Raw genomic sequence first — 9,070 nt, 5'->3', positions numbered from 1 at the left:
GAGTACGGACATGTGCAGCGTCAGAAGTTACTAGGCGGAAATACCTTCAGTGTACTGATTACACAACAGTGAATAGCAATATGGATATACCTGCTTTGTTCTGCCATTTTTCCCAAATAAGAAGAAAGCTAAATAAAGGAACTCCATATTGTCAATCAACTTTTACTACACTGTAAAAAGTATTTCGTAGTTGTAAAGTTGTTTACTAGACTATAAAATAGTAAATAAAAGTATATTTCCTATTTTAGATTTTCAAATAATTCAATGTATTACTTGCAGTTTCTTTGTAATTCATTGTGAAATTTGTGTTTGGCCTAGAGCATGGAAATCTCTTTATATTTACAGATAGACCAAAGTCTAACTCCAGGTGAGGCAGTTCATTTTGTCCATTGATGCTTAACATAGGGCTAGTGGGGGTGGGGCAGCAAGGAATAATGTATATTAACATGTATGATATCAGAAAGGAAATGGAGGAAATGTCCTAGATTTGAACAGAAAGTACAGAGTACAAGGAAAATAGGGATACTTCATTTTTCATACATTTTCAAAAATAAATATACATAAAGTGTGATTTTTCACTAACTGCAAAATATAGGCACAGTGCCGTGAAAAGTTTTTTATTTTTATTTTTTGCATATTTGTCACACTTAAAAGATTCAGATAATCAAACAAATTTTAACACACAAAGATAATGCAAGTTAATACAAAATGCATTTTTAAATGAAGATTTCATTTATTAAGGGAAAAAAGTTGTCCAAACCTGGCCTTACATGAAAATTGTATTGCCCCCTCCTGTTATATTCTGAAAGAACTGTGATTAACCTCATTATTTTAAAAAGCAAAATTAAATTTCACTCACCACACCCAGACCTGTTGAATCAAGAAATTACTTAAATAGAATCTGTCTGACAAAGTGAAGCGTGCTTACAGAGCAACTCATCATGCCGCAATCTAAAGAAATTCAAACAGATGAGAAACAAAATAGTTGGAAAGGGTTATAAAGCCATTTCTAAGGGGGCTTTTACACTGGGCTCGTTTGCTGCGGTCCGAGCCCGAGCACGATTGTTCCCGGCGCTGCCTGCAGCGATGGCCTGCTTTCACACTCAATTGTTGTATCGAATCCAGATGCATTTGCAGTCACTTTACGTCATAGCAAACGCACATGGAAAACGCATGGAGAACACAACGCAACTGAGCACAGTTGTAATTTTTTTGTTATTTCGGTGCTATTATGCACAGCATAGAAAACGACAACTGAGTTATGATCATTGCATGGTGTAATTCAGCACATATCCACGTTCCCTTGCCACTCAATGATGGCACTCATGCCCTAAACTGCCAGAAGCCCCCTTAGGCTTTGGGACTCCAGTGGCCCACGGTTAGAGCCATTATCCACAAATGGAGAAAACTTGGAAGAGTGGTGAACTTTACCAGGAGTGACAATGACGACTCATCAAGGAGGACATAAAGAATCCAGAACAAGAGGTCTTCACGGTGTAGCGGATCTGACCCGAATCAGACAAATTAAAGAGTCGATCAGAACTGTGGTTGAAACACAAGCCGAATTCCTCAGAAAGGGAACAGGAAGTCATGAAACATTCTGTGCCACAAGTCCTAAGCAAGATAACCAACCAACCAACCATTTCACAGAACAGCTTTCAACATTAAAACCACTAGAAATATTATTGACAATTTCAATTCGAAGAAGAGATTGTCAAATTTATATTTATATAATAAGCGAGTACACCATGAATCCATTTTCCAAACCGTGTTTTTAGCTTGTCCTGAATCACTAGGGTGCACCTATAATAAGTGTTTATATTCGGACTATTTTAGATTGCTTCGGGGGTACCGCGGCGGAGTAACCCAGTACCTTTGTGATTCTTCATTGACATAAACAGAGAAGTAGTTCCGGCTACGATGTTCTTCCGCAAGACGCAAGCAGTTCTGTTTATTAACCGCTAGAGCGTCAAAAGTTACCTACCGCGGCTTTAACCTCTGGTCTCCACAGAAATCTTTGTCAGATAATGGCACAGAAAACTGTCTTTTCTACATATATATGGACCAAAATAAACTCAAAAAGACTTATAAATGAATATCAGTCCATTGCTTCACTCCATATTCATTTATATGTAACGCACACATTTGACTATCATGTTTACAAATTAAATAAAGTGCACACAATTATTACTGAAAAACAAACAAAGAACAAGTATACCTGTGCAATTACATTCCCTGAGCCCCCCTTCTGGACTTCAGCGTGTTATCAGCTTCACTCACTCTGTTCGCTGCTCCTCGGCACGTTGTGTCAGTGAGTCACGTGACGACACAACAACGACTCACAGCAGAGCAGCAGGAGGGGGAGGAGTAGCAAAGTGGGCCAGGAGGAGGTGAAAGCAGCGTTTGCTCAGGATTGTAGAGGTAGAAGACACAAATAAAGTATAATGAACGTAGATAAGAGACATTAAAATTAAAATATCAATTCAATTACAATCGTATCGATCCGATACCAATACCAGTGTTGGCATCGATACTATCGATATTTAGATCCTGGGGCGCGGTAAAGGGGGGTAAACGATGACGATTCTCGGGGCCCATGACTAAGAGGGGGCCCAGAGAAGCCCCCAATAAAATTGTGGTGCTAAAAACAAATATTTGATAGTAAAAATTGTTAACTTTAATTAATTCTATTTGCTGTTTCCTGGTGTCAAAAAATGTATTTGTTTAGGAAACACAAACCTCCTTGGGCCCCTCTCCCCCTCTCGATTATCATAAAATGGTTCAGTCCGCCCAAATTGTATCCAGTAACCAAGGCAACACAATAGTGCCGGCAGATTCAACTTGACAGAGGATGTGAAAATGCCTCAAAAATCTGGAAGTCAAAAACGGAAAGAGAAGAAAATAAGAGAAGTGAAAGAGGCAAAGGGTCGACATTATGTTACCCAATATTTCACAAGAAAAGGTAGGTTTTTAAGTAGGCCTAAATTGTTAGTGGACCGCCCGTGACAATGATCGTAGCCTACGGCACTTTTCTGTGCGTATACGCACGCTTTGTACATGAGGCCCTAGGTCTCTACGGTAGCATTTTTCGATAAGTTAGCACGTTTCGATAGAGCAGGGTGCAGTGGGTGTACGGCTTTGCCTCACATGCAGCCGGTGTCGGCATCTTTGTACGAGGCGGCGCCCACTTTCAGGACCCTGCTGCGGTCCACGCTGTTGCACCTGTCTTGCAAGCAGTCTAACTTCCTGAACTCGAACTATCAGCTGTTTGTGAGGATTCAGTGCATCTCTTGAAGATGATGTGGAGTTGTATTACTACAATGTCCCCTATATCAAATACAGCATGATTCATCTCTGCCAACCATCTTCACATAATGCTTTCACATTATCTGATCCAGACCGTCAGCAAAACTCAATTTAAACAGCGCAAAATGACTGCCTGTGGACGTTATAGGTAGAAATGATTATATTTCAGTTTTTATACACACAATAAATATTTAAACTAGTTTTAAAGAAAATGCGTGTAGTTTTAGGAAAAGTCAGGGAGCAGCAAGGCTTTGTGATTTATTTAGACAAAGTTATTGACTATGCAAATTTCAAAACGGTCAAAATGATGCCGTGTTCATTCTAGTGTTAAAGATAATTACCATAAGTTTAAATGTTGTGGTTAAAATGAATGCTGGCGGCTGTTGGAATGTTAAAAGTGCATGATAAGGGAACTCAATTTTCTCAAACGCACTTCAGTGTTTTCGTTACATTTCAACTGTCATGTCAAAAATGTTAGGTTAGATTAGATTAACTTTATTGTCATTGCCAGTGTACAGTACAAATATTCATACAAATATAAATATATGTGAATACACTATATGACACATGTACAGCTATGCACAGTATATACATTATACAGTACTGAAGTAGCCTAGTGCAGTATTACAGAGGACAAATTACGGGTGTGGACATGGGATGGAGTTCAATTGTCTGATTGACTTAAATATATGAGAATGATAGTCAAAATACCATAAAAGAGCATGATTTTATGTAAATTAATATGAAAAAACTCTCAGCTGTGTTGGGGGCCCTGTCAAGATTCTTTTCATGGGGCCCAAAATCCTTAGCAGTGCCCCTGTTTAGATCGATCCGCCCACCCCTGCTAGCTGTATCAACCTAAAATATGCTTTAACGCAATTTGAGCGTCATAGAAAACATTTATGTGACAGTTCAACTCAAATTTTGTTGCTGATCTGAAATATATTAAATATGAGTGTGTCAAGTCTGCAAGCATTAACTCTGAGTCTGCGCTCTCTGCTTCTAACGGCAGAGAGAGAGAGAGAGATCGCTTTTTTTTTGGCTCACACTTTTCTTTTCCTAATTTTACAAGTGGCAAGTTACATAAACAAGTTACATCTGACTCGGAGAACACCTGGCCTTGATCAGACACTGTGTCTGATCACGGCCGGGTGTTCTCCGAGTCAGATGACTCCGATCGCACGGGTATTACACACAATATTAAACAGACCCGGGACCCGAAATAATAGATTCAGACCCAACCCGGACCCGGCTGATTGTTTAAAATATAGACCCGAACCCGTATGGGCTCAATTAAGGTCAGTGTTCATGATTCAACAATAAGAAAAGAGACTGGGTAAAAACAGTATCCATGAGTTCCAAGGCAAAAGCCACTGCTGATCAAAAAGAACACAAAGGCTCATCTCACATTTGACAAAAAATATCTTGATTATCCTCAAGTCTTTTGGGCAAATATTCTGAGGACTGATGAGACAAAAGCTGAACTTTTTGGAAGGTGTGTGTCCCGTTACATCTGGCATAAAACCAACACAGCATTTAATAAAAAGAACATCATAGCAACAGTTAAACATGGTGGTGGTAGTGTGATGGTCTAGGGCTGTTTTGCAGCTTCAGGACTTGGACAACTTGTCAGAATTGATGGAAGAAAAGTTTCTGTGCTCTATCAGAAAATCATGAAGGAGAATGTACGGCCATCAGTTCGTGACCTCAGGCTCAAACACACTTGGGTTATGCATCAGGACTATGATCCCAAACACACCAGCAAGTCCACCTCTGAATGACTCAAGAAAAACAATATTAAGGTTTTGGAGTGGCCAAGACAAAGTCAAGACTTAAATCTGATTGAGATGCTTCGGCATGACCTTAAACTGTCCATTCATGCTCAAAAACCCTCCAATGTGGCTGAATTAAAATAACTAGAGTGGGCCAAAATTCCTCCACAGCAATGTGAAAGACTCATTTCAAATGCTTGATTGCTGTTGTTGCTACAAAGGGTGGCACTACGTTTTCTATGGGTGAAAGATCTGGCCTGCAGACTGGCCATTTCAGTACCCAGATCCTTCTTCTAAGCAGCCCTGATGTTGTAATTGATGCAGTATGTGGTCTGGCATTGTCATGTTGTAAAATACAAGGTCTTCCCTGAAATAGACGATGTCTGGAAGGGAGCATATGTTGTTCTAGAACTTGGATATATCTTTCAGCTTTGATGGTGCTCATCTTTCCAGATGTGTAAGCTGCCCATGCCACACACACTCATGCAACCCCATACCATCAGAGATGCAGGCTTCTGAACTGAGCACTGATAACAACTTGGGTTGTCCTTGTCATTTTTTTGTCCGGATGACATGGAGTCCCAGTTTTCCAAAAAGAACAGTTTTCCACTTTGCCACAGTCCATTTTAAATGAGCCTTGGCCCAGAGAAAACACCTGCGCTTCTGGATCATGTTTAGATATGTCTTAATTTTTGACCTAGAGTTTTAGCCGGCAACGGCGAATGGCACAGTGGATTGTGTTCACTGACAATGTTTTCTGGAAGTATTCCTGAGCCCATGTTGTGATTTCCATTACAGTAGCATTCCTGTATGTGATGCAGTGCCGTCTAAGGGCCCGAAGATCACGGGCATCCAGTATGATTTTCTGGCCTTCACCCTTACGCACAGAGATTGTTCCAGATTCTCTGAATCTTTGGATGATATTATGCACTGAAGATGATGATAACTTCAAAGTCTTAGCACTTTTTCTCTGAGAAACTCCTTTCTGATATTGCTCCACTATTTTTCGCCGCAGTATTGGGGGAATTGGTGATACATTAAGCCTTTAATGTAGGATGATTTACTCCAAATGTTGAATTTATACAATCTATGTATTCTATGGGGTTCTTTAATGACACACCATCCAGTTAAATAAGTTTTGAAAGAAGACACTAATTTACATGGCAAAATATTCATTATGCATTAAATAACACATTACAGCTTTTCATTGTACTATTATTTGCTCTATATGGTCAACTGACACTGCCAGTGTGTTGCATTTGATTCTTCTATTATCCAGTTCAATAGCTTTTAAAAGACTCAGTTACAGAACACGGTGGAATATGTTCATTTTAACCTGAATAACACACTACAAGTCTTCAGTGGACAATTATTTACTTCATATGGGCAGTTAAAACTCCCAGTGTGTTACATTGGTTTTCATCATTGACATATTACACGGTTCAATATCTCTGAAATAAACAGACAAATTCTTGCAGGATAAACTGTACAATTTTTAGTTAAATTGAATATCATTGCACCTGCTGCACCCATGGTATGTTCCTTGATTATTACAGAGACGCTTACTCTGGTGGTGTGGGCAACCGTAAGTACAGCAGTATATTACAGACTGACTTGAAATAAAACTGAGACTGACAGTAAATATGTACATTTGTTTTTTTAATATTAACTTGATGTGCCATTTTGTTTAAACCAAATTTTGCGATTTATGTCATTTTTGTCTTCAGTAATACATTTTGAATTTCTGTTCCACATGATTGTTTTCTTAATTCATTAATGTATATTGTTGTTGAACACTTGTGTTTGCATGCTGTACTTAAGATTATATGTTTTCATGTGAGTAGTATTATCATCAGATTGATGATTTATGAACTGATTTATGACACGTCAGCGCTGATTGACAGGTTGTCATATGTAAAATATGTATGATTTATGACCTGATTTATGTCTATATGACCTTTCTGTCACCTTGACTTTCATGTCACCGGGGTCCTGTCATCCCCTGATTGACATGACTGGGGGGTGTAAATCAAACAATCAAACAGATGGATTTTGATGGACAGACTTTTGATGGATTTTTGCCTGGATTTATGAGGCATAACTGACAATGGGTGCGAGTATCCTCTGTGTGCAACATCCAGCTCATATAGATGTGCACAGAATCATGCTTTAGTTCAGTTCAGTTCCTTTTATTTATAGAGCACAATAAAACAACAATGGTTGTCCATTGTGCTGAACAACTCTGCAGACCCGGTACCGGGTCCGAAAATAGCATGCCACATGTTTGTGTCTCATTTGCATATCCTTCCTTATATGGCATTTGCCCAAAAATGGGTTCATTTGAAAGCTTAGAGTGTTTTCTTTACAAAGAATACCATTAATTGGGGTTTTATGATACATAAAGTAGTCAAATTAAGCTAAGAAATATATTTCCCCCCCCCATAAATTTCCATCTAACGATTGCGAATACGTTTTCGTAAGAATGTGTATTTAAAATATTTTTCACAAAACAGTCAAGTCATATATCACAAGAAAGCTCTCATTCTCAGGAATCTGATGATGTAGATCATTTTATTGTGTGACAATCACAGATCGAATGATCTTCAACAGAATCGCGATGTAAAATTTCTCACCTTATTATTTATACATTTTGCACCGCTTCAGTCAGCCGCAAACAGCCACGCATACCTATATACTCGATATAATCTTTTAGATTAGAATCTCTTCTTTCAAACAAGACCATTTTTACGTTTCTGCGTGCTTCCATTGCTGAGATATAAAGCGTTTTGTACAAGTGCGCAAAAGAGCTCCAAGAGCTGTATGATTGACAAGATCTCTAACTCATATAGATGGGTCTAAATGCCTTTCTTCTGCTATAGACGTCTGACCTCTTTTGTGAAGCGCTATTTGTCCTAATTGCTGTCATTCACAAGTCGTTCCCTCCAATCGAAGGTGTGAATTCAGCACCGCGGGGGTGCTGGAACTGGACAGCGACTGCCCACTCTTTTCCGCTTGTGGAGACGCAATGGTCTCTGGGAAACTGAGTCTTTGGCTGCTTCTAAACAAAGGACACGCGAGGAAAAAACTACTAATGGCCGAAGCTCCGGATTTATAATGCATAATATTCATAAAACAAGTCCTGGGTGGCCAACTTCGCCGTGGAGAGGTCAGGACGCGCATCTGGTAAGCCTATACGCGTGCTACTCGCTTTCATACATTTGATTCTTTATTCTGAGGCTTGGAAGCTTCGCTAGCAATAAGCTAATATGTTTATTTTCATAACTGTGCAGTGTTCGACCGCATCTCAGTGAATGTACAGTAATCCGTACAGTACTGGGGGAATAAACATAAATTAGTTTGTTGACGCTCCGAAGTTCGCGCAAAAGCTTCGGGGAGCTTGTTTACGCTGTATAGAAACCGAAACCAAAATACACGCTGATAAAAAATCAAAATATGAAATATGAAAGAGACAGGCGAGGTCTCTCAATCTCTACACGATGCAGAATAGACATAAATTAAACGATATGAAGCTGGAGATTGTGTATTCTATTTTAGATTGTGATAGACCAGATATTTTAATAATTCTATGCATGTCGCTATTGCGCAATATGATTTATTCTCTTTGAAAGACTGTTCAGAAAACCCACACACAAAAAAAGCACATTGTATTGAGATGGTTCATCATATGTGAAACAACATAAATAATACTATTTGTCACAAACAGCAGCTTTTTATGTAACTTCTGAGTGTTTTCTGTCAAATAATATACAGAGATCACATTATTCCATACTGCAAGTGTGCAAAAGATGACTTCATACTTATTTAGACAAAAATTTTATACAAAAATGGTATTATTCCTTCCTTCAGTTGGAATAGAATAACTTTTGCATAGATTAGGATAGAAAGAAATTTCTGTTTTCCTCTAATAGCAGACAGTTGGAAGAATCACAAGACATTGGTCTGAAGTTGCCAGCCCCTTCAATGCCTGAGTT

This window comes from Carassius gibelio, chromosome B19, assembly GCF_023724105.1.
Source record: "Carassius gibelio isolate Cgi1373 ecotype wild population from Czech Republic chromosome B19, carGib1.2-hapl.c, whole genome shotgun sequence".
In the NCBI taxonomy this organism is placed as follows: Eukaryota; Metazoa; Chordata; class Actinopteri; order Cypriniformes; family Cyprinidae; genus Carassius; species Carassius gibelio.
This window is presented reverse-complemented; position numbering follows the sequence as displayed.